The sequence below is a fragment of the Eriocheir sinensis genome, chromosome 45, assembly GCF_024679095.1.
Source record: "Eriocheir sinensis breed Jianghai 21 chromosome 45, ASM2467909v1, whole genome shotgun sequence".
In the NCBI taxonomy this organism is placed as follows: domain Eukaryota; kingdom Metazoa; phylum Arthropoda; class Malacostraca; order Decapoda; family Varunidae; genus Eriocheir; species Eriocheir sinensis.
In genome coordinates, this window is record NC_066553.1 from 6,550,905 (window position 1) to 6,577,982 (window position 27,078).

A 27,078-nucleotide genomic window follows, 5' to 3' on the forward strand; every position below is an offset into this window, starting at 1 on the left:
AATCAACCAAGCTAAGACAAAGTACCTACCCTCATCATATGTTTTCATCTAATCTGGAACATTTGTACCACTTTAACCTATTCTGACGCAACACTATTTACAGAATAAAAACTCCTTTAGTATATTACTTTTTTTTTCCTGTTTCCCACGTTGCCCTTTGCAGAGTGCTTGATAAGACATGGAATCTAATGTTTTGCTCTCCAAACATAAGGTGGAGACTGAATTATATTATATGAAATGTACGAGCTTTTAAAACCGTAGGGACAGGCAAAAAATAAGGAATATAAAAAGACGCTTCACTTGATTTTTAATTAATTGAAACCTCACTTTAAATCATTGACACGAAAAAAATAGTAATTTGCCATCGCGACACCAGTATTATAAGTGATTATAAATTATGTAGCTCGATAAAATGCTTCATTATGTATGTGCTAAAATATGAATAGATTGTTTTAACGACACCAGAATAAAGTGAGAGCAAGTCTTACTTCAACAGCAAAATAATAAATCGATCACTCATAACACTGAGCTCCAGGGTCACACTTTGTGTTGAGTTGATCGTACTAGATTTTTTTATTTACTAATGTATCATAATCCGTGCAGTGCAGAGCTCATTCATTAAACTAATTAATTAATTGTCAAGAATTAGCTGGAAAAAAAAAGAATTAACGTGATCCTATGATCGAGCCATTAATGAAAAACAAATATAATATTGACATAAACATTACTAGTACTACAACTACTACTACTACTTCTACTATTATTATTACTATTACTACTACCACTACTACACTACTACCACTACTACTACTACCACTACTACTACTACTACTACTACTACTACCACTATTACTACTACTACTACTACAACAATACAACAATACCAACAATAATAACAACAAGAAAATAAATCAAAATAACCATTACGGTTATCTATATTTTTTTATTATTAACATTATCATAACTTTTAATTGCTATTTTGTTTTTTGCTTTACTCCTTTCATTACAGTTTTTGGAAGATTCGTGTTGCCGATGTCTCTGTAACAGCTACTGCTTATCCTTCTGCTACTACTTATTTTATTACCACAACTGCCGCTACAAACACTATAATCACTATAACTACCATATTTTTTCCTCTAGGGCGGGGGTTGAGGGTATTCGCCAAGCGCTTCCACAATGAACACTTATCAATTCAAAAGCACAGAGAAGAGCATGGACAAGCGGCGGAAAATACTGGCAGTGCTGGGTTGAGCGAGACGGAGGGAGGGAGAGAGGAAATTCTGCGATAAGAGAGGCATGGAGCAGACGACAGAGGGATGGAAGAAGGGAAGCCGGGTAGGGATGGGGGTCGAGAGGAGACAGCGAAAGGGAAGGGGAAGGATCGAGGGTACCGTACGAGAAGCAGAGAAGCCACAAAGACGGAGGGAAGGGGGAAGATGCGACGGAGGGGTGGAAGGAGAGGAAGCAGGGAGCAGGCGACAGGGGTGTGAAGCGGAGGATCAAGGGGACAGAGCGATAAGGGTATAAGGGAAGAAGGGAGGAAAGGGAGAGAGCAAGGGGATAGTGGTTGTGGAGAGAGGGAGAAAAGAACGAGAGGCAAAGTGGTAGCAGGAACAGAAGGTGAGTAAAAACGAAAAGGGGAGGATAACATAGTAGAGAAAAAGACAAATTGATAAAAAGTGAGGTGAAGAGAGGATGGGGAGAAATTATAAAACAAAGGCGAAAAACGACAGGACAGTGGAGGAAAGGAGAATAACCAGTAGGGGTGGTAAGAAAAGAAGCAGAGGGAAGGAAGGAAGCAAGCAGGTAGGGGAGATGTGAGACAGACGACCGTGTATCAGTGTAATCCCTGTGTTCCATAAGGCTGTACCGGCGGGCATTTGCATAATTAACTATTTTGCATACGATCACGACAAAGGAATCCCTGGTGAGCCCCTATAGACCACCTCCTCACCGGTCATGTCCTCCCTTGCCTTGCCTTGCCGGGTTGTGCTTCTCAGCTTCACAGGTAAATGATCAATGCAAATCGTCATATTTGGGGTTTATTTGTATATATTAACATTCAAATATTTTATTAAAGAAATAATTTCTATATACACCACAATTAGCTAAAAAAATACCCTTCAGGAACTAATTACTTAAAACTGTGAGAGGTTCTGTTGATGAGTCACTCTACAGACCCCAGAAACGATAACGAACGAGGCATACGCTCAGCTCCTATAGGAGCGTGAACCACCAATAGCAGACATTATTTACTATCACATTAAAAACCATGAGCAGGTTTTATTATGCACAATGTGTTAGTATTACTTTCCTCACACTCATGTTCCCCATAATGGATTAGTATTTGTTTTGTTGCTTGATATGACTTTATTTGTAGGCGTAAACTACAGTTTTTTCCTCTCTCTCTCTCTCTCTCTCTCTCTCTCTCTCTCTAGTCCACTGAAGGAAAAAATATAAATCTGCTGCTGCTGCTACTAATGATGATGATGATGATGATGACGATGATGATGCGAGGATGATGATGCAAATGAAGGTACAAGTAACAATAATTAGGGGAAGGAAAGGGAGGAGGAGAGAAAATAAAGGGCAGGGACGGGAACTATGAACACTCTAGGAACTGGAGGAAACAAGAGAGACTCCAACAGACTGAGAGAAATGTTTGCCCAAGAAGAACTGGATCCTTTGGCTTACTCGGGAAGACTCGTTCGCCTGTGTGAGAAAAAGATAGGGAACATGAGAGAGAGAGAGAGAGAGAGAGAGAGAGAGAGAGAGAGAGAGAGAGAGAGAGAGAGAGAGAGAGAGAGAGAGAGAGAGAGAGAGAGAGAGAGAGAGATGTGTGTGTGTGTGTGTGTGTGTGTGTGTGTGTGTGTGTGTGTGTGTGTGTGTGTGATTTTAAATTGTGATTCCATGCCGACACACTTTCTGGTCAAACTTTTTCGTCTCTGCCTTCCTAATTCCCTTCCTGCTTGAGTTATGCCTACATACAAATTACTCCTAAAAAAAGTCGCACTACGATCCTGTAGCTTTGCTTTCTTTTTTTACTAAAGCTTTTGAAGGAAGCGTTAACAGGAAATTTCGTAAGTGTCTGCTTTTTCAGATTTTTAAATTGCCCTCCAATGGATTCTTTATGTCTTTCTGTAACTTCATACCCAGTTTCCTTTCTGACCGATCAATATTGTCTATTCCATTTCCATGCGGAGCAGATACAAATGGGTTGTCTCCTTTCATCCGTGTCCTCATCCATCCATCAGTGAATGGATGCCGCATGTCGGCCAGAGGTTGTGTCCTGCTCGTCCCAATAGTACCCAAAGATCCATCCATCACTATGGTCCTCCTAGCTGACTACATCATGGTGAATGACACACACACACACACACACACACACACACACACACACACACACACACACACACGTCATAATCGAGTGCATTGGTGTATCCTCTCAGCCCTTGCACACATGTTTTCGTTGGTTATGTTCAGCTGTTGTCTGTCTGTCGTCTGCTCGTGAGTGGGGCATAAAACTACCCTCGCTCAGCTACACACTGCTGCTTACTTGTGTACGGACACACTTCAAGTTCCTACTAATGTTATCTGGTTGACCGTTACAAGCGCAACGATGCCTCTCCTCTCCTTTGCCCTGGCTCTCTATGTTGTTCCTTTCCACATTAGTTTATCTTTTTTGTCTTTAACCATGATGCCTTTTCTCTTTTTCTCGCATCAATTAATGTACGGTAAACAAACTGGTGTTCATACACAAATCCTAAAAGTTTCACATCCCTTCGGAGTAATGTAGAAGATACTATTTAATGGTAAAGGATGAATGGGTAATATTTATTAATACCTCCGTTTCATGGAGTTTTTCAGTTCGTATGGTATGGCCTTAACATCGTAAAAATGTTGAAAAAGAAATGACAGCATCCTAAAAACGATGCATCGCCGTTAGTCTCTCATTTGAAATATTGACCGCAGAACAGCAAAAACAGGCGGGGTAAAGTAGACTTGCTTCGGGCATAATATTTATCGTTTTATTTGTATAACGCCATGACAGTTTGTAAACAAACCTCCCACGGGTAGGGTACTAAAGATTAGAAAGTATTATAACTTTTTTTTTTTTATTTACTCAAATACCTTGCTTGTATACTCGTGCACATGTGCTTCTTTGTATCGTTCCATCTCTTAAAGTGAGTGAGGCCTTGCAGGTTGGGTTGGCGATTCATTTCCACAGATCATGAAGCCTCGACAACAACAGCTGCCTATGTGTTGTAAGAGTTTTATTTGTCCTTAGGAGACATTGTGGGAACTTAATATAAGGACGGTAAAGGTCTCCAAAAGTTAATCATGATTCATGGACTACTCACTCCCTGAAAAGAATCTGTCTGAAATGCAAAAACCTGACGCAGACAGGTTCTGAATCAGACCCATTTATTTTCTCACACTCAAAAAACCCACTCACCCACAGTTTTCAAAGTTTTAAGAGGCCGAGAAAAATGATACGGAGCTATTGTGAAGAATTACTAACGAAACATAGAATATCTCATTTTCACATAAATTGATACTAGGGATATTTGTCAACATTTCAGGAATACTGAAACCGTATTACATCTACAAAACAAACAAAACTGCAGCAAAGAATAGCAGCGGCAGCACTGTGGTCAACTGGACCTATCGGTAAAATATCCCAAGTCATTGCGAATACCATCAGCTCTTCTTCTCAGCTAAAATCTACCAATTTAGGCTGAAAAGAATAATAGAAAGTATTACGACATGCTGCGGGTGTGAGCTGACGAGCAAGACGAGTTTTCATATGCACAGTCGTCAACATTTGTTTCCTAAATAACTTAATGGTTAACCGAATCACTAAACACAAAGGGAGTTCCCCGCTGTCATCTTGCAGTATATGATTGTGTTAAACATTGCTGATCTACAAGAAAAAAAAGTCTTACACATTCAGCATTTGGATTGTAATGGTAAATTCCGAGTTCCGTTAAAGTGTATTATTAATAACAACGAAGAATGTTATGTAAGTAAAACAAAATTCAGTCTTTTTTTCTCCTTTGATAATAACAGAAACATTTTGAGTTTAGTGTTTCTTAGCTCTCTCCCATTTTGACTTGGCAACACTCAAAAGATCAGCTGTGTCCGCTCAAACTTTAATTGGACTTGTTATTGGGACTCATTGTTGTCTTAAAGGAACAATCAAATGAATTATAACAACAACAACAACAACAACAACAACAACAGCAAATACATCAACATCATCAGCAGCGGAAGCAGGAGCAACAGCTGCTTCTGCTGTTTCCTTTGTTACAAAATGATTTATGGATTACCACTTTACGAGAAATAAATTAGAAAAACCGAGTAACGGAGAAAGTTGCTTGCTTGGCTTTACGAACGAGTCTTTTTTTTTCCTTTACAGTGTCGCGACACAGCTTGTACTAGAAAAGAAAAAAAAGAAAACAAATTTGGGAAAGAGAATGGAAGTTTTGATGAGAAATGAATTATTAATTTTTGGCTAACGACTTCCTGGCGGAGGAGTGGAGAGGAAAAAGCTGCTTGGCTTGTGAGTGTTTGGTTTGGAGGCAAGCGGACGGTGGGGAGGACGCCACTCCGTGTGAGTGTGTGGGTGGGTGGGGTGGGTGAAAGGGGGGGGACTGAGACGCTACAGCACGCATCTCGCTGTAAGTTATACGAACCCTCACGATGAGTACAAAAGGAACTGGAATTAACAGGAAGAATCCCAAAATCTCGATTTTTTAAAAATAACCGGTCAGTTTCAAAATACGAATTAGCACGATTTGAGCTCGATCTTATTCGATGTAACACTAGAACTGTTTCAACCTTGACTTATAAGAAAAAAAAGAATTAAAAAAATAACAAATTCGCACGAACAAGTAACCTTACACATAGAAACTGAGACAAAAGAAGATAAAGCATTTAGAGAGAATATTATGCGAGAAGAAAATATTACGCAAAATCTAAAAATTGCAATGATTCAGGAACTTGTAAGAGAATCTCTCTCTCTCTCTCTCTCTCTCTCTCTCTCTCTCTCTCTCTCTCTCTCTCTCTCTCTTGTAAGCATGTTATGATATACATTTTATCTTAAACATCGAGAAGATAAACGATGTCAGCTGCTTCAAGTCTTGACCAACACACACACACACACACACACACACACACACACACACACACACACACACACACACACACACACACACACTTCCTATTAACTTGGAACACGTGAATAAAAAACTGGAGCATTAACTAGAAAAAAAATGGACTGATGATAAACTTTGTCATCACCCACCATAATATATAATACTTAATTTTAAGTAACACTTTAAGTCAAGCTTCACCATTACCTACACGCACCCGTTCCAAGTCTGTCTCGAACTCTCTCCTCACTGCAGCATTCTCAGTCACTGCTGCCGCCAGTCCTTGTCACCGTTGGCGGGCTACCTCCTTCAGCTACTTCCTGGCGTTGGTACGAAATCCAGAGCTGAATTCCTTTTACTTTTCGTAGTCGTCCTCGTCGTCCTCGTCGTCATGGTCCTCATCATCATTATCCTTCTCCTCCCCCAACTCCTCTTTCTCCTCTCGTTCTCCTCCTACTCCTCCCATTTCTTCATCCTCATTTATCAGTCTTCTTTTCCTCCTTGTACCATTAGTGACAATACGGCCAAGCAATAGGAGGTGTCACAATGACATAAGAGGCGGCAAGAGAAGCATAGAAGTGCTTCGATGTGCAAGAAGGAACAGTCGCTAGCAGCAAAACAATATGTAGCGGAAATATCTCATGAGATAAATATGAAGAGTACTGCTCCTTTTCCTGCCCACCCCACTCTCTGCTCCTCCACCCATACATCAATCACTCAATGGGGGCATACGCAGGGGGGCATGTTGCCTCACCCATCCTACGACGCCAAACCCGTGGGTTCCTCCGGACAAGTCTCCAGGAACCCCTCTCCAGCATAAGTAGGCAATCCAAAAATATAGGTATATGTAGATGTCGATCCATCTGTTCTTTGCACACGGCAACGCGTATACACGACACGTAATAATAAAAATGCAAAACAACAAATAACCTCTCTCTCTCTCTCTCTCTCTCTCTCTCTCTCTCTCTCTCTCTCTCTCTCTCTCTCTCTCTCTCTCTCTCTCTCTCTCTCTCTCTCTCTCTCTCTCTCTCTTATCGGTTACGCTGGAATATGTCCGTCATGCTTAAATGAAGTCAGCAAGTTTCTCAAGCCCCACATGTTCCGTTCTAGTCCCCGTTCTCTGCCTCCGGGGTCAGCCTGAACACAAACATTTATTATTCCAAATACTACCACTCATACCTTTACTCTCTGGGGGTTGAACGACCTATGAAGGGGCAAGACACGGTCAGGCAGCGCGGTCCCTTGGTGTGCCTCCCTGCTGTGAAATTCTCAAGTCCGTCGCGTGTGTCGTCTTATTCCTTTTCATACATGTAGTGAAGCCTCCGCCAGGCCACCGAAAAGTGAAGTAGCAGCAGCAGCCGCAGGAAGTGTCTTGCTATTGACCCGCATCCGTCCCCAGTGACGTCTCCGTCAGGCCACTGAAGAGTGCAGCAGCAGCAGCAACAGAGAGTTTGTTGATAGTGAGACGCCCATTCTCATCGATCCTCGCCAGGTCATGGAATGGTGAAGTAGCAGCAGTAGCAGACACGAGGAGCTACCAGTGTCTGAAGATGCTCTTGTGTCATGGCTTGTCGAGTGCACTGGCCGGACCAGGAAGTCATTTCATACTGTCTTCCTCCTTATCCACCCATAATTATCATTAGTTCGTACTCCTTCTTGTTCTGTTTATTGCTCCCTTCACCTTCACCTCCTGTGAAATTTGTGATGAACCGCCTAATTATTCTATTCCTATTTCTAGATACCGACACACGTATTGTCGTCGCATGTGATGTAGCATTTTATCTGACTGCGGGTAGGTAGCCTAATCATAAATATAATATCATCTGAATTCTCTATATATTCTATTAACAAATTTAACCTAAGGAAATATAAATAGTTGAAAAGCAAATTAAGCTAAACAAAAAAGTGTAGGAATATGTAAATCATTATAAGAAAACATTACATAGCAGTGTAACAGGTATCGAAGCTGACATTTATAGAGAGAAGCAAAAGGCTCTCTGGCCGAGGTGTTGACCCTCTCCCTTACCCTTTAGTTAGGCCGTCTGCCACGAACAAGGAAGAGGAAAATCACTGCCTGCATAGCGGGGACACACACAAGAGGGGACGTAATTACATGATCCCTCATTTCCCTGTCGCCCAACGAGACACCCTCGCCTCCCCGCCCAGGCACCAACCCCCCTCGTTACCCACATCAAACGAGATGCCATCTTTCCCTGGACGCTCCTTCACCAGACGCCCCACAAGAGACACGCTGATGATGTGGCATCAAAGGCACACACACACACACACTACTCTCTCTCTCTCTCTCTCTCTCTCTCTCTCTCTCTCTCTCTCTCTCTCTCTCTCTCTCTCTCTCTCTCTCTCTCTCTCTCTCTCTCTCTCTCTCTCTCTCTCTCTCTCTCTCACCTTGATGAACTGGCGTGAGACACACACACACACAAAAAAATCACTTTTTATGTAGCACAAGTGTAGATATAACTTGTTTGTTGCAGTGTTGGTAAAAAATGTCTTCCTTTCAAATCAACCGAATGTTTCAACCAACTGTCCCTAGTGCCCGGCAGCGAAGGAGTGCCTGGTTACGGTAGTGATCAGGGTCACAGAGGAGCGAGGGGTACAAAGAATATCCGCGAGAATGAGCCAGCCACCAATGACACTGAACCTTTGCAATTTCACTTGATGTTTCGAGATGGGAAAAAAAATTCTGTCAGGAAAATTCTGCTAAAATCTCAATACGTGTAGGAGATCTAACAAATCTCAAAGGTTTTAAAATCTAATCAGCTTATTGCCAGTTATATACAAATTTCTCACGAAAATCCTCACAAACTAAAATTTCAGACATATTATAAATTCTACCCAGCCCAGGAAACAAGCTGCTTATCAAAGTAAGCTCTCAACCTTGTGTTATGCACGGAACGTTACCAGAAACACAACCGACGCCCATGTGACCCGTAAGGCTCCGTTCACACTGTGCCGACTCTGGGCCACGACAACCCAGCGACTTTTAAGCCCCCTTCATAATGTACCAATCAGCATCCGGCGATCGTTTATATACCTCTTTCCGACCATGTGAAATGAATAGGCTGCCAATATGTTCTAATACCGAGGGGGATGAAGGGATCAGAGCTATAAGGGAGGAATGGCCAGGGAATAAGATGTTTAAGACTTATAAAACCAGTGATATGTAGGATTATTACTGTTCACGGATAAATGGTTACAATGAAAAGGAATAGACTGTCAAAATGTTCTGATACTGAGAGGGGTGAAGGGGGCGGCACGGCGGGAGGAAAGGCAAGGGAATAAGATGTTTAAGACTTATAAAACTAGTGATATGTAGGATTATTACTGTTCACGGATAAATGGTTACAATGAAAAGGAATAGACTGTCAAAATGTTCTGATACCGAGAGGGGTGAAGGGGGCGGCACGGCGGGAGGAATGGCCAAGGAATGAGATAAGGCAGAGGCTTCTCAGGGGAAATAGTTGCGCTGGGAAGTGCTGGTCACGTCGCAGGGAAAATTGATGACCTGCCGGTATTGAGCTCCTGTCCGGGTGACACATTCCCGCCGGTGTGTCCATAGCTTAAGACCACGCGGGGACACGCATTACGGGGACAGCGGCGATGATCCGTCACTGCTCCTGCTGCTGCTAATGTTCGCACCGACGTGTTATATGGAGTCATTGTTAGAGGAGAGAGAGAGAGAGAGAGAGAGAGAGAGAGAGAGAGAGAGAGAGAGAGAGAGAGAGAGAGAGAGAGAGAGAGAGAGAGAGAGAGAGAGAGAGAGAGAGAGAGAGAGAGAGAGAGAGAGAGAGAGAGAGAGAGAGAGACCTCATGTGTATTCCAGAAAGACCATTCCTTTTTTTTCTTTCTCCATTTTTATTTTTTTCTTCTGCCCACGCTCGCTCGTCACCTTTCTTGACCTCAGTGCACACACACACACACACACACACGTTTCTCCTTTCACCTCACAGCCCAGCCATTATTCACTCCAGATTCCTTTCCTTTATTTTTTTTTCTTCCTTCTCTCCCTCTACTTTTCTTTCTTGGTGCTTGCTTGTCTCTATAATTCTCTTTGAAATTCTTTTCTCATCTCCTCTTCCATTTCTTTTTCCTTTTCTTCTTCTCATGCATCTATATCCGCTTCCTTTTCCTTTTCAGTTTCCTCCTCGTCTAGTTCCATTTTCATAAACCTCCTCTTACGTAATACACACACTCAAATAAGTATCGTTACACATTCAGCACGATACAAACTGACACCAAGGACGAAGCCATTGGTAACAGGCTACTCATGTGGGTATCACTGCGTGTGTTGGGTGTGGCTTCACTTGTCCGAATCAAGTGAGCGGGACTCATATATCAAGCAATAGAATTTGAGCTGGCACAGTAACGCTTCATGAAACACACAGGTGGGGTCTTAGTTGAAGTGACTTGATTTGTGTTGTATGTAGCACTATAATATTGACGTGTTTGGGTGAAATTATGCTTTAACACTCCACACACAAGTGAACAGTTAAAAGTTCGTCCATTTAGGAGACAATATGATAAACATCTTGCGTTATTGTTACACTTTATCTTTCTTACCAGCAATGCTTTTAGCGTTCCAATTTGAAGCTTTTTTTTTCTTCAGATGCCCACGGCTTGTTCATTAGAGAAAAGACACGTTCAGAGGAAGCAATAGTTCCAGGATGGCATATTATGAACTGAACTATATCTGACAAGCGTTGATGGTTGATGTTTTTGTCTTTGACATGGGAAAATATTTCTACCCATCGCTGTTACGTATATCATATGAGCATTATTGTTTTATAATTGGTCAATATAAAGCTTAAACAAGTGGCACTCAAATCACTCCGTTAATGTTATGGTGATGTCTGGTATCTCAGTGTCTCCCTCGCTCTCCCTCCCTTACGAGGGTCCTGTCCTGCTCGCCCAGCAGAGCTGAAGTGGTGGGGGTGATCGCACTTTTACCAACCCTGCCGAGATTACTGTTCTTCATGAAATCCTTCCCCTCCTATACTTACTATTCTCATGCCACCTTCTATTTCTCTACGTTCACCTTCGCTCCCTCATCTCTCTCCTCTTTATCTACCTATGTCTCCTTCTTGTTATACTATTTGTCTTGGCCTTTGTCCTCCTCCCTTTCTACCTTCTCCTTGGTCTGCATTCCTGCTCCTCCTCCTCCTTCTCCCAGGTCCAGGACCACGCCAAGGCATACAGCAGCCAAGGACGTGAGGGGAAGGACGATGAGGGATTCTTGGTCAAAGTCTTGAGACTGTTGCCAGCATTTATTTTTGCTTTCAACAGCCAATGTGTTTTAAAGAAGCGAAGTAAGTTAAACGACCGACGACAAGAATAATAATACTTACTATATCAGAAAACATAAAGGTATTTCCTTCTTCATAATATCAATGCATTTATAATGTTATTTTCTGAATGATGACATAGCACCGAGTCGTTGCACTCAAATCAACACACTCACTCCCCCCCCCCCACCACCACCCCCACCCCCGAACCTATTGTAAACAATGGCATAGGCGTTTGTTTTTTATATGAAGATATTGGAACTATGCATGTATACCGTATATTTTATTATTATAAAATTGTGTTAGCTACTACATAGATATTTAGAGCAATATTGTCCTTTCGAAATACCAGTTACTACACATAATGGTTATTCTTCACAACATACCCCATATCAAATTTAAACTAACTTTCCAAAAATAATATCTTCAATAGTTATTCTTTACGCATAAAAACAAAAGGATTAACACCGTACAGCCCTTGAAATACGATAACTCATAATATAGTTATTATAGCATTTAGTGCCTTATATTATTGTATAGAATATAATATATGAGGAGCGGTGTCGTCGATAGCTGAGGATGCTAACACCAGACAAGAAACCTTTTCCTTGAAAGTCTCGACAGCCAAACGCAGTGAAAAGTGGAGGTGGCGACATTGCTTCCAGGAATTTCCAAAGATCTTTCACATAATACAGTTCCCGTGAACTGTGTGCGCTGTGTGTGTGTGTGTGTGTGTGTGTGTGTGTGTGTGTGTGTGTGTGCTTTCTCACCGAATATCACCCTATAATAATACATTAAGGTTAACATCACCCTATCGATGGAAACCATTACCTTTACAACTTCCAACCTATACCACAAGCTCTACTAACACAAGCATCAAGGAATATAAGCTACGCAATCCCCACATCACCATCACCACCTCCCTCACCATCGTGTACTCACCCTTGCCACAACAAACAATTATATCACCTCTGGCATTACATGGACCACGCAGGCCACCGCTGCCACTTTCTGTATCATGCACTGGGCACATCCATCACTCACAAGCCACACCAGCCATTATCACCAACGAACCACCACCAAACCATTATCACCACAACCACCTTTATAAATTACTCGCAGGGACGCCGAAACTCTCCACCGTCATCCGGAAGGCTGTGGCAGAGTGGTCAGCCTGCGGGCAGGGTGTTCTGGAAGACACAGGTACAAGTTCCGCCCGCCGCCACAAGCTGATAATTTTCAGTTATTGCCGAGCGGCCAAAGACCTTTCACCTAATATGTCTCACATGTCCTAATAACCACCTTTCAACCCGAACTCTAGCGAAACTCTTTCAAAACGACCAAATGGAGTTCCAAGAGACAGCATTAGCCAGACAAGAATGACGCCAGTATAGAATGCTTGCCAGCGCCACTAAGGAGCCGGGAAAATATATCATGCCCCATCATGAAAGCATTATGGCGCTATATGCTGAAAAAGCAAACCAACCAACCCATTCAGTCAGCAACGGCAGTTTTATTATCCCAACTGCCTCCACCACCTCCATCACAGGAAGAAAAGTTCACACCATCCACCACACATCACCACCATGGCCATTCAACGCTGCAGACAAACACAACTTAATAGAGAGACAGCACCGCCAAAGCCGTTATTACCAGGGTTGTGTGTGATCTCAAGAGGAGCGTTGGATGACTTGCTGTGACGTTTTGAACAAATAACGGGGGCAGGAAAAGGTTAGCAGCGGAGGACTCATTTTCCTTACATACCTTAAAAGCATGATTCTCTCTCTCTCTCTCTCTCTCTCTCTCTCTCTCTCTCTTCTTCTTCTTCTATTTTTTTCTTTTTTTCTTCTTCTTTTTCTACTTCTTTCTCTTCTATTTTTTTCTTTTTTTTCTTCTTCTTTTTCTACTTCTTTCTCTTCTATTTTTTTCTTTACTCAACCCTTGTCTCTTAACATCTGATTCTTGACCTCCGGCTTCTTGTTTCCACATTTCCTTCCTTTTATCTTCCCATTCCTCTTCGTTCAATATCCCACCACCTGTTACTAAAAGCGCCAATTAAAGATGAGCTCCGGGAGGGCAGCATGAGCCAATACAAGATGGCGCCACTATAAACACTCGCCTGCGCCAGAACGGGCTGGGCCGACCATCAGGCCCCACCGGGAAGAAGCCTTGGGCCGACCATCAGGATCCACCGGGAAGAAGCCTACCAGCGCAACAGGCCACGACGTAAAAGAAAAAAAATAGTACCTAAAATAATTATTATATTGATTTCCTCACCTACTACCTCTACTATTTCTTCTTTCCCTGCCCTTCTTTCCCTGCTCTTCCTCCCCTTCGGCACCACCTCCCTCTCTCCTCGTCCTGTGTGTGTTGCCCAGCCCACAACGCCTGCTCTGGTCCTAAGCCCCCTCTTCCTCCTTCTTCCCCACCACCGGCACTACCTCCCTCTCTCCTCGTCCTGTGTTCCTCCTCTTCCTCCTCCTCCTTGTCCTCCTCCTCTTCCTCCTCTTTCTCCTCCTCCTCCTACTACTCCTTTTCATCTTCCTCCTCCTCCTCCTCCTACTCCTTTTCATCTTCCTCCTCCTCCTCCTCCTCCTCCTCCCTCCTCCTCCTCCCCCTCTTCCTCCTCCTCCTCCTTCTCTTCCTCTACCTCCTCCTCCTCCTCCTCCTCCTCCTCTTCTTCCTCCTCCTCCTCTTCCTCCTCTTTCTCCTCCTCCTCCTACTACTCCTTTTCATCTTCCTCCTCCTCCTCCTCCTCCTTCTCCTTCTCCTTTTCCTCCTGCTTCTCCTCCTCTTCTTCCTCCTCCTCCTCCTCCTTTTCATCTTCCTCCTCCTTCTCCTCCTTCTCCTTTTCCTCCTGCTTTTCTACTTCTCCTCTTCCTCCTTGTCCTCCTCCTCCTCCTCCTCCTCCTCCTTTTCATCTTCCTCCTCCTCCTCCTCCTTATCCTCCTGCTTCTCCTCCTCCTCCTCTCCTTTTTCCTCTTCCACGTCCTCCTCTTCCACCTCCTATGTTGTCCGGCCACAGCCCTGTCCCAACTCCCTCCCGCTGCACGCTTACTAAATTCTCTGCAACTGTTCCTCTGCCCTGCTCGCGGCCCTAACGACTCCCCGCCCACTATAAAATAAAGCAGCGCGGCAGGATCGTAGAGGCACCATTTTCATAAGTCCCTGAAGATAATGTTTCCTGTGGTGTGGCCGGCGAGAACACTGTTAATGGACTGGTGAAAGGCGCCGGGAACAGTTGCCGGTGTGGGAACGGTGAACGGGTGCACGTATAAGACCCGCGTCCGTGCCTGTGTAGCTAAAGTGTGTGTGTGTGTTTATGTGTGTGTTTATGTGTGTGTGTGTGTGTGTGTGTGTGTGTGTGTAAATTTTCTTCCAAGGTCTGGCGACATGCGAGACGTGATTACTCGCCAGTTTCCTCCAGGTGGAAGCTTTGAGTTCATTACTAGACATACGAATTATATAAGCGGGACCTCTTGCTAGGACTTCACACACAACAAACACTTACCCCGCCTTGGTTATGGGGGATAGGGACAGTAGCGAGTCTAAGTTAGTATAAAAAATAAATTTCGGCTTGAGCAACATGCCAGGGGACACAGGCTGAGCGCTGTATTTATTGCAGTACTGAAGCGGTGTGTGTGTATGTGTGTGTGTGTGTGTGTGCGCTTACATGTATGTTATTCACCCCGGTCCGATGACGTACTGGATTCGCGATCGGCAGCCAGCCAGTATCCAAGGCTATAAAATGCAAAGACTACTCCACTGAAGGCGGAGGTAAAATATGGGTGAGGGTGGTTCCCTTCATCGGCTGTTTCGGCAGAGGCCACATTCACCTATATTCTCATACGAGATTATCTTAATTATTTGAAAGAATCATTATTGTAGTTGCCTCACAGTCCTCTTAGAGAAGCAAATGTGAAGAACTGCGTTTCCGTCTCCCTCATCCAGAGGAAACGGATACAGTGCTGCCCCATAACGAAACGCAGATTCGAACATCCCCTATTCATTCTATAAGTTCCAGTCCATGCATGTAAACAGGACCCTCGCATGCAAGAACACTTAATTATGGAACTATACGAATATGCCCGGCTTGCCTCACGATCTCGGTAAATAGCATTATCATAATCACTTTTTTCATTCACAACGACACAGATATCAGTAATTGAAGCGAAATATAACTGGAAATGCTTCTAATCTAATCAGCACTTTTTACTTTCAAGCTCGCAGTTATTGAAATGTTAGGGAAAGAAATGACAGATGAAACACACATTCAATAAACATAGAGCGCTTGTCGGCGGAAAGAAACGATAATATTATTTTTCACTGTTAAGAGATTACCGTCGAGTACTTTTCTTCTCTCAGACATCGGACAGGTCATGTATATAACTATAAACAAATAAAGAAACAACTAGCGATAAACTGTGAGATAAGTATGGACCATGTACGATCTCTCTCTCTCTCTCTCTCTCTCTCTCTCTCTCTCTCTCTCTCTCTCTCACACACACACACACACACAGAAACATACACACGCAACCATGTAAACACAAACACATCATATAACAGCGAAAGAGGTGCTCGTGCAGATATTTAATAATTTTTGTATTTGTTTATGTCTGGCAAGATTTTCTCGCACTCCTGGGAGAAAAAAACACTACTTATATTTTATCATGATTAGGTGTAGCCATGGGAAACTAATCACAGGTTGTCCCCCAAACAACCTCATTGATACCATTGCCATCAATAAATAAAAAATAAAAATCGTGCTCTAATCTTCAAAATAACGCCGGCTTTATTAGCTTCATTTGGCGGGTAGTCGCGGTGGAAGGAACACACCAGTTACATCTTCCGCAGCTGGTTTCTCCTGGAGATCTTGTTTCGGGTGTTAGGAGTCAATGTTATTGATTTATTATGTGATAAATATCTGCGATTAAGGGATGAAAACTCCTTCAGAGGGGGGTTAAAGAATGTGATACAAGTTTAGGGAATGTCAGATGTTATATTTTCTAAAAGCGTTTTACAAATTTCCATAAAAAAATTACATTTCATGAAAGTTTATTTCAATTGTTATGTTCTTCGTTTGTTTATTTGTTTCTCAATTTGTAATATGAGACAGCCGAAGCTATAACTCGTATGAGGAAATATGGTTAGTCTTTCACAGTGAAGAATGTCAGCTAAGACTAACTAAGACCAACCTATTAGAGCTAAAGAAGGGAGGGAGGAAGGAACGAAAGAAAGAGTGAACGAATGAGCAAAAGGAAGGAAGGAAGGGAATGAAGGAAGGAAAGGAGAAAGGAAAGGAGAAAGGTAGGGAGGAAGGAAGGAAAGGTGTGTGCTTCAACCCTTAAGATGGACACAACTCTCTTGGGAGTACACACACATAACATGCTAGGGACACGTGAACGGAATCTCCAAAACTGCGAACTCTATCTTCCATGTAAATGAGCAAGATAATTGTATACATATGCGTTATTACTGTAAAATATTTGAGGCAACATATATATATTTTTTCAATAATTATGTGAAATCCATTCTGCATTTAATGACCCCTACCGCCCGTCCTAGCTTGAGTAAACATGAACCAGCAACGCAAACATGTGTTGATCTTTATGATCGCGTGGATGTAATATCGCATGTTCAGTGCAGAGTGTTCACAGATGAAGCTCATAAAAAATGATAACATTTTATTCTAAGGTTCACATTCTATTTTCCATTACTTAAACTGGCGTGTTTATGGTTGCGCCAGCACGTATCTCTCGTCACCAAAAAACAACAACAGTCACCTAAAAGCAGCCACTGTGAAACCTAACGGGGAACGTACTGTTGTCATTCGTTGTTAATGAGACAAACATCGTTATGCAACACATTAATCGCTCACTACCATGAAAATAATTCTCTCTCTCTCTCTCTCTCTCTCTCTCTCTCTCTCTCTCTCTCTCTCTCTCTCTCTCTCTCTCTTGCCTACATATTTTTGCAGAATACAAATGGCAGGTGGTTTTCATTATATAAATTGCCCATAAAATTTACTTATTGTTGTTTATATTCATCAAATGGGTTGAGAAGATGGTTGATCACTTTACATTATTTCTTTTATATTTCCTTACTATTCAAGTCACAAGCATATGGAGGCTGGAAAGACAAACAGAGAAACACAAAGAGAGAGAGAGAGAGAGAGAGAGAGAGAGAGAGAGAGAGAGAGAGAGAGAGAGAGAGAGAGAGAGAGAGAGAGAGAGAGAGAGAGAGAGAGAGAGAGAGAGAGAGAGAGAGAGAGAGAGAGAGAGAGAGACAGTTGGAGAGACATCGAGATTTACCATCGGTATATGAAATGAATAAGATGGAAAGAAGCTGATAATTGAAATGATTAAATGTTCAATAATCCAAGAGAAAAAATTAAAACTTCACAGCGGTGCTGAGAGTTGTATAGAGGTTCATAGCAAGGATCAAAGAGAGAGAGGATAATTCGCCCCGACGTCATTGTTATGACGTCACAGGGAACGATGACGTCACGCCCGCATGTCGCGCACTGGTGCCCAAAGCAATGGCGAAAGCATGGAAAAGCCCCTTCTATTACGTTATTTCAATGCAGCAGAATATGAAACTAGTGCAACCTGTAAAACCTGTGAAACCTTAGGCCACTCTGTCCCAAGTTCCTTGTGTTGCTGGAACACCCAAACACCGCACAAACACCCATTTTAGCTTCTTAAATAAGGGGTTTGGGCTCCAGTGGGCACCAGTTAAACAGCTGGCGGGCATGACGTCACAGACGCACAGACGTCACAGACAGCGAAATATCCTCTCTCTCTCTCTTTGATCCTTAGTTCATAGTGCTTCAATTTCCAACTGTTAGCCGTGTTTTTGTGTAGTGGCCAGTTCGGGCTGGCCATCACGCCCTGAGGACGGCAACTTGCAACAACATGCAACTTGTACTTACTCATCGGAGCTGCAACCACGCTCTGCTGGGTCCATTTTGATCCCCCGAACTGCAATTAAGAGAACAAGTATTATTTTTTTAAAAGTACAATCATTACATGGACAACATACATCACTGACATATATAAACACGGTTTGTGTATGTATGTATTTATGTACGAATATGTATGTATGTATGCATGTATATAATATAATAAAGCCCATTAGCTGCGCAGGCAAATTGAATTTCTGGTGGCTGAAGCCATAATATATACCCCATGATTCTTGCCTGGCCCGTGCTGCTCTACGGATCTCTACCTGATCCTATTGAGTCTCGCAAGAGTCCGGGTTGATTGGTGTTGAAATAATCAATCAGGACCGCATGTGGCTTATCTTGGATCACTCGGCCGATGACTGATAATAGTAAGCTTGTTGACGCGGGCGGAGATTGAACGGGATTCTCCAGAGCACCGCGCCCGCACCCTGACCCCTCGCCCACCGCCTCCCAGGGGCCCAATAAATCCAGAACCCAGTAAATCAGACCCGACAGAAAGTTAACCAACAACAGCCAGCCAAATTGCGCCAAAATTCTCATAATTCGTTGTTGATTATTGATCTGAAGACAATGAGCAATGAGTGATTAGGGAGGGCGCGAGGAAAGAAAAAAAAGCAAGATGAAGGGAAGATACAAGGAAGCGAGATAAGAAAAGCAGTAGCAGTGAGAAGGAAGTAAAGGAAAAAGAAGCGTGAAATAGATAAGAGAATATTAATTTGATGTGTTGTGATTTTAAAACTAAGTTAATGTGGTATTAAATGTTTTAATGCTGTATTATAGCATGTAATGTACTATTCTTATCTATTGGGTCCTTGAAGTATCCTTCACCTTGTTCTGTTGCTTGACCGAGACAAGACAAGCCGGGGTTCAGCATGCAAGGCGAATGAGGCTGCGTCAAAGTGGATGTATAAGCCCAAGCGATCCCTTTGTCACATATACAATATTGCATAAATAAAGGTGTTAAATGGGATTGGTTGCGTAACATTTTATTACCAGACGCCAACAAACATATTGAACTAACACTTAATTATGCATTTAATAATATAAAGGGCTGAGCTATATGAAGGGAATATATGCCAGTATTTGCAAGTGCTATTGGAGCCATTAGAAAGGAGTGGTAAATAAAAATTGAAAGAAATACTTGGTACAGAACCATAAAAGAAACGGTCGAGTAGAGGCCAGGAAACTGAGACAAGCGGCTAAGGCTACTAAGAGCTCTGAGCGCAAAGCCTTATTAAGGAGACACATCTCAGGAAAGTCAGACGTACACATTGCAAAGAGAATGTCAACTCTATTCCCTGCAGTAGAAGAGCAAGTCACCCAACACCCAAATAGTGTGGTACGTTCAATCCTTTCTCCCTCGACACACTCGGGTATTATAGGAATTCTATTCGTTCTGTGTGTGTGTGTGTGTGTGTGTGTGTGTGAGAGAGAGAGAGAGAGAGAGAGAGAGAGAGAGAGAGAGAGAGAGAGAGAGAGAGAGAGAGAGAGAGAGAGAGAGAGAGAGAGAGAGAGAGAGAGAGAGAATGGAATGCAAGCACACAAAAATATTGATTAGCAACAAGGAAAGAAGGAAATGGAGGTCCAATAACGCTACTTTTAGTGACACAGGTAATGAATGGATCGTTATTATATTCCAGGTTGAAAAGTTACCCAAAACCTGGTATTGGCTTTCAATCTTACTAAAATAAATCAGATTGAATTTTCAAGGAGAGAGAGAGAGAGAGAGAGAGAGAGAGAGAGAGAGAGAGAGAGAGAGAGAGAGAGAGAGAGAGAGAGAGAGAGAGAGAGAGAGAGAGAGAGAGAGAGAGAGAAACTGCATTTTCCAATAGCGATTACTAAGGTGGAATAAGTGGCGATCGTTTTTTTTTTTTTTTTAATCAATGGTGCAGCACTGAACCACTAGAAGTTAATTCCATTTTCGCGCTACAACGTTGATGAAGAAAAACTTGGACCGGTCTGAAAATATATGTTTACATTTAGTTTTTGTGCCCTTACTTCTCATTTCAGACGTGGCATCGGTCATAAATACGTAAATTGGATATGTCCGCATTCATATAAATTCGATCAATTTTCCTCGAAGGCAACGATTTTCCTGTTAAGGCGACCAAATTTCTTTCTTTCGGAGGAGAGAGAGAGAGAGAGAGAGAGAGAGAGAGAGAGAGAGAGAGAGAGAGAGAGACTAAACGGGTAGACGGACAGAGCACAGAAAGACAAAAACAGATAGTACACACACAAAAAAAAACACTCAAGGCAAACCACACATAAACAAAATAGATAAAAAGGCACCTTCATCCCATTCTTTCTCAGCCGAACCTCCTCCTCCTCCTCCTCCCTCCTAACAAGTGCAGCTGTTGCTCTGAATATTCCCAAGGTGGTGAGGGTGAGGTGAGTGGGGGAGCAGGTAAGGCTGGGGCGTTCTTCGCTGTTTTTATGTAGTGCTTGTTTGTTTTGTTCCGAGCCTCGTAAAAGAACGGTGCGTGGGAAGGTGCTATCAGCGAAGGGAAGGCACTGCAACCTCTCTCTCTCTCTCTCTCTCTCTCTCTCTCTCTAGTGTTTTTTTTCCTGTTTCTTCCGTACCTGAGAAGAAAGGTCATTTTTACTCCCTTCCCCCGGCACTTCCTCTTTTCTTTCCCCTGCCACACCCTTCTTTTACCTCACTTCCTCACTCGCAACCTTCCTCCCAATTTTCGTTTATTTCCTCTCTCTCTGATCTGGCATGGAGAGGTTACTACATACCCGTCTATACCATTCGTTTTATTCTCTCTTTTAATACTTTTTCCCCCTTCTTTACTGCCACTTGCGCTTCTTCCTCTGATTTATGTCTAGCTTGTTTCGTAATTACGTCGGGAAATCACCGCTCACTCCCTTTTTCTCTCGTTCGTCCCTAACTCTCTCTCTCTCTCTCTCTCTCTCTCTCTCTCTCTCTCTCTCTCTCCATTGCTTTCTTTTCTAACCTTTTTACATCTCAATCTCTTGGGCTCAAATTTAAGAAAGGTGACAAAGTGCATGGTGCTGTTGACTATTTATTTAACACCTTGCATATACGTCATGAATTTTTACGGTTTGACACCTCCTATGTAGAGAGCCAGATGCTGTTCGCTTAATGGTAATGTTGTTAGGATAGGTTATTTTTTTTTTCTTACGGTCACATCCCACTTCCATAATACCTATTTGTACTTTAATATGTTAGTGCATACTTAAATTATTCAAAATCGTGATTAACTTGTACATTGAGACACACCTATACACATTCAAACGCAAACATTTCTTTAACACAGAATGCATGCTCCCACATTTTATAACCCTGTTTACTCCTAACACATCACAGTCATCAAAGCTGTTAAACCAGGATCTCAGAGATAAACAGCAACATACGTTTGACAAAAAACACAAACATCTATTCATTTTTTTAACAACCCCACTCAATTGGCGGTCCCATACATAAACACTAATATAAGTCACAGCTAACTTGCTTTCATTAGATCTCGTGGGAGTCCGCTCATCCCTACAGTTCCTTCACCTTCACAATATTTTTTTTTAAACTTGGCACTGTAACATAAGAACTTTTAGGCAACATAAAGGTGGACCAACTGAAACACGTTTGTAGCGGCTGAAACAAAGGAACGAGGGCTACGAGACACAAAATGTCTAGTAACTGAGGGGGGGAAGGACAGGCCGCGGCGACACGCAGTACTGACGAAGCAGGGAAGAGAAAGAACATGTGAGAGAGTGGCGGCAAACGACTGCCGGCAGGACCGAAAAAGCTTTGACCAGCCGACCACACAGAGGAGCCAGAGATGAGGGGAGACACAACCGCGGGCACACAGACTGCGCATTGACAGGTTGTGCATAGACATGGGCGACACAGGGGCGGCGGGAGACAGCCGCAGACACACAGACAGCTGGATGACAGCGGTTTGAGGATAAGGGTGAAACAGACGCAGCCACACGGAGGGAACAGAGAGTGGAGGCCGCCGTCACCAACATCCCGCCGACAACTGGACAGGAAAATTGACTCTTTGGCTTATTAGTTAAAAGGTGTGAGAAAGAAGGGGATAGAGGGGGTCGAGGGAAAAGAGGGGGTTGGGTGGGGAAGGGATTGTGTGTTTGAGGGGTTGGGTTAGCGGTTGAAGTTATATTAATGGACTAATTTCGGTGCTATCAAAAGTTTCGGAACACTAATGAGGGAGTTGGATTAATGTGTGTGTGTGTGTGTGTGTGTGTGTGTGTGTGTGTGTGTGAGTAATGACCTTCCACCGACACAAATGCTTGCTAGTATCCGAAACAATGTGACTTGATGCCCAGGACACAAAGAGGAAACGAGGCCCGTTGATTCAGGTCATACGCTGTTCTGCAGGTCATGACGTGCACAGTGCAGGTTACAGTCAGACCGTGCTGCAGGTCTCCCATGAGGTCATGAAAATCACGTAATCATGGCAGTGAAGAGAGAGAGAGAGAGAGAGAGAGAGAGAGAGAGAGAGAGAGAGAGAGAGAGAGAGAGAGAGAGAGAGAGAGAGAGAGAGAGAGAGAGAGAGAGAGAGAGAGAGATTTCAAATACGTTCATTTCCACAGGGTAAGGGTTATTACACTTAGATAATGAAATAGATGATAGGCATTTGTCTACACACACACACACACACACACACACACACACACACACACATCCACCACCGTCTCTTCTTTTCCCGGCCGTCACCTCACCTGACACCCTCTCGCCCCAGGCATGCCAGGTGTCCCCATTCCCATGTACTCTTCCGACTTCCTGGAGAGGTCGGGTGTTACCTTTCATCGCCTTTCAATTCTTTACTGTTCCATCTTCCTTTCCTATGGCCTTCACATCCTCTCCTCTTTACTCCAATGAACGTGACCTCTCCTGCTTTTCTTGTTCTTCACTGTTCCTTTGTACAGCCTCAGTCCTTCAGTTTTTCTCCCCTGTTTAATATTTATTACTTTTCCTTTCCCTCTTGCACTCTTGCTCTGCCATTTTTTTATATATATATTTGTCCGTCTTCCTCATTAAAGTGTTCCTCATTTTCGTCTCCCTCCTTCTCCTCTTCTTCCCGTCCTCATTACTTTTTTATTGTCATTTCCTTTTCCTCTTGTCCAGTTCTCTCTCTCTCTCTCTCTCTCTCTCTCTCGTACAGTTGAACTCTTGGCCGGGTGTTCGATCCTAGACAAGGAATAATATATGTTGAAGGCATATCCGTACATAGGGAGAGTATGGCCTCCTTGACAGGTAAGGTAATATGGTGGTGGTAGTGTTGGTATTTACTATATTCTGAATCTAGATTTTTGTTTTATAAAAATGGTTCCTGTAGGTGCCATAAATTCCTACTGCTGGTAATCTTCCAAACCATTCCTATTCCTACCACATCGTAAAAGATGAGTTGGTAGTTATTTTGTAGTAGTGTTTTGCATCAACGCTACAGTGTTCCATACAATGATCCTGCATACTCTCACCACAACTCCAGGGATAGGGAAGGACAGGGAGGGAAGGGAGAGTTCAGTCTGACAAAGTCTACCAAGACCAACCCAAGCCTCCTCCTCACCCCCTCCTACTAAGTTTCGCTGCTGTCTGTGTGGATGTCCATTTCGATATCTAGCAATTCCTAGTCTTACAACAGTTCCAGAAACAAGCAAGATCAACAGAAGCGGTTGGGGATAATGCTAATAGACTCACCACTAAGTTACCAACATCTCCAACTGGCCTTTCTCCACCTCCCCGGCACCTCGCGCCGCAAATGTTATTAACACAAAGCATACAAGGCTCTAATGCTGCCCTGGACAACGTTTGCCAATACTAACCAGAAATACTTTCACCACAGCCAAGCAACTTCCCAGAAAACTTTCGTTCTCCTCCATGCTCCCCCCTTACAAGCAAACAATTAGCTGATATATGAAAACTGAACAGTCACCTTCCACCTTGCCGCTCTCTTCACTCATGATATGTATGTACAGCCTCATGTGCCGTGTTCTGAATTTGTGTCCATATTAACCTAGTTTATTACATAAGCAACATACTTTTTTTTTGTGTGTGTGTGTGTGCCCCGAGACCACGATGAAACAGTTCCATGGACCATCGCCTCCAGGGGGTACCACGAAACATTTCATACTACTTATTAAATCAAATCAACTTTTCATTTATTAATTTGGTCTAGATGTGTCCGTCTGTCTGTCTGTAGGAATGAATCTCTCTCTCTCTCTCTCTCTCTCTCTCTCTCTCTCTCTCTCTCTCTCTCTCTCTCTACGTTGCAAAACTTAAGAGGTGTTAACATATTTCATTCACTTTTAAACAGCCCAGAAAATTATTGTATCTTTTGCTAAGAGTTTGCTCTGAGCAACACATTTACAACATAACTTTACGTTTGTTTAAAATTACACGAACATGAAATTTACACTCAGTGATTTATGATACTTTTCTTATATGTTTTTTTTCTGAAGGTAGATATAGTAGGACACACACACACACACACACACACACACACACACACACACACTGTTTTTAAGAAAGTAGTAATACGCTTATATGTCTACAACACACACACACACACACACACACACACACACACACTGTTTTTAAGAAAGTAGTAATACGCTTATGTCTACAACACACACACACACACACACACACACACACACACACACTGTTTTTAAGAAAGTAGTTAATACGCTTATGTCTACAACACACACACACACACACACACACACACACACACACACACACACACCTCATACTTTCCAATTAAATGCCTGCCATAGCTGTCACCACCTAGCTCTTTTTTTCTCCACTCCTACACCATGCAGTTTCCCCTCGCCACACACCGCGCGTTCCCTCCAAAACATAACAAAACGCACTCTATTCCCTTCAACCCTAAACCGCTTCCCTTCATCTTTACCTCAACCTTCATACACTCAGCACACTTATCTTTCCTTCCCACTCACCCCACACACCTATATCCTTCACTATATATAACGCCTGTGTGTGTGTGTGTGTGTGTGTGTGTTTCCACTCAGCTATTCACCAATGAACTGGCATTATTCTCCTTATGTGCTCAATCCATATTTACATTCGCTTCATATATTTTCATCGATGGAAAATTGCGTATATTTATATTATTTGACATCTGGTGTTCATTCACAACACATGATCTTCTCAATGTGTTTATTTTTTTACGTAATATATATCTTTACTTCAAAATGCATGAACCTAAGTCTATAATTTTCAAAGAATAAAGAATACCATGAACGTAAGTAGACATTTATTTTATAATCAATAAAAACACAATCCCTCGGCTTTCTTTTTCCTAGACGTTAATCCCAACATTTGTCATAAGTAGTTAATAGACAGTTAGCCTTAACTTGCGCTATATGTATTATTTCCCCACCCACCCATTTTTTTTTTGTCATCAATGAATTGATTTCATTGGGAAGTCTTCTGTTAACTTGATAAGCAGTATTTCCCTTCTTGAGGCAACAATCCTCATCGTTCCATCACACTTTGGAACACTAATTGCTTGTTATGTAAGAAGGAATGCTGGGCTTGTAGTTGAAGGTTATAATGACGGCATTAGGTCTAAATCATATTAAAAAAATTTAAGAAGTAATTGGTAAAGAAAATCAATGAGCTATAGTTCCATTATATAGATTCGCATCACATCGTCACGGCTAGCTACTGAGGTCGTCGCCTCTGGCTCCATGCCGAGCCCCTTGGCTGAGGGGTGCAGGGTGCTGGGTGTGGTGGCAGAGTGTAGCCTGGCGTTGGTTTTGTACCAGACACGCCTACTGACCTCCCCGGCCCGGCTTCCATTTCCTTCCGTCACAAAACCTGGAGTCCGAGTTATTTCCTTTCCCTTCCGTTCAATTCCTCTCCGTTTCTCTGGCATATACTCTTTTCCACTATATTTTACTTTGCACTCTCTCTCTCTCTCTCTCTCTCTCTCTCTCTCCCTTCCCTTATGTTACCTTTGTACCACTCTCTTTCATTTTATCTTGCCTTACCCTGCCACTCCCATTTCTTTTATATTTATCCTTTCATTCCTCTCCATCCTCCCTTTCTTTACGCTACCCTTCGTTTTAGTTCTCTTTTCTCTTTCCTCCCCATACTTTCCTTTCCAATTTTTATCTGTCCTTCCATTCTTTTCCCCTCCAACTACTTCACAACCCTACACTCCCTCACCTTGTTCCCCCCCCCCCCTTTCCCCTTTTCTATATTATCTGCCCAACCGTACCTTCCCTCTCCTCCCCCTCCCTTTCCTTCACTCAGCCCAATACCATCACACCAATCTCTACCTTATCCAAGCTCTCCCAGTCCTCCTATTTATCCCCTTCCCTTATTTTTCCTTCCTTGCTATACTCTTTATCTCCTCTCCCTTCCCTTCCCTTCCCTCCAGTCCTCCTTTCTCTTCAGCCCGGATAATGCCAGATAAAGGCGAGGAAATGGAACCGTCGAGAGAGAGAGAGAGAGAGAGAGAGAGAGAGATCGGGTGGGTCCGTTCTAGAAAAGCCCAATCGTCAAGGTTTATACGATATATTATACAAAACTTGGTTCTTGGCCTCTTCATCACAACCACAAACTGTTACGCAACTCTGAACCCCCTTCAACACCACCAGCACCTCCATTAACAACGACCATCATTCTTCTTTCACCACCACCACC

General features: G+C 42.9%; 1 long non-coding RNA gene across 1 annotated transcript in view; it reads right to left on the reverse strand.

The window, feature by feature from the left end:
* The window catches only part of LOC126980681 (uncharacterized), a 211,668-nt gene that overhangs the window by 182,108 nt on the left and 2,482 nt on the right, over nucleotides 1-27,078 (reverse strand). Inside the window, exon 2 of the long non-coding RNA XR_007733460.1 lies at nucleotides 18,387-18,435. This is a non-coding gene — a long non-coding RNA (uncharacterized LOC126980681). The remainder of the gene's footprint in view (nucleotides 1-18,386; nucleotides 18,436-27,078) is intronic.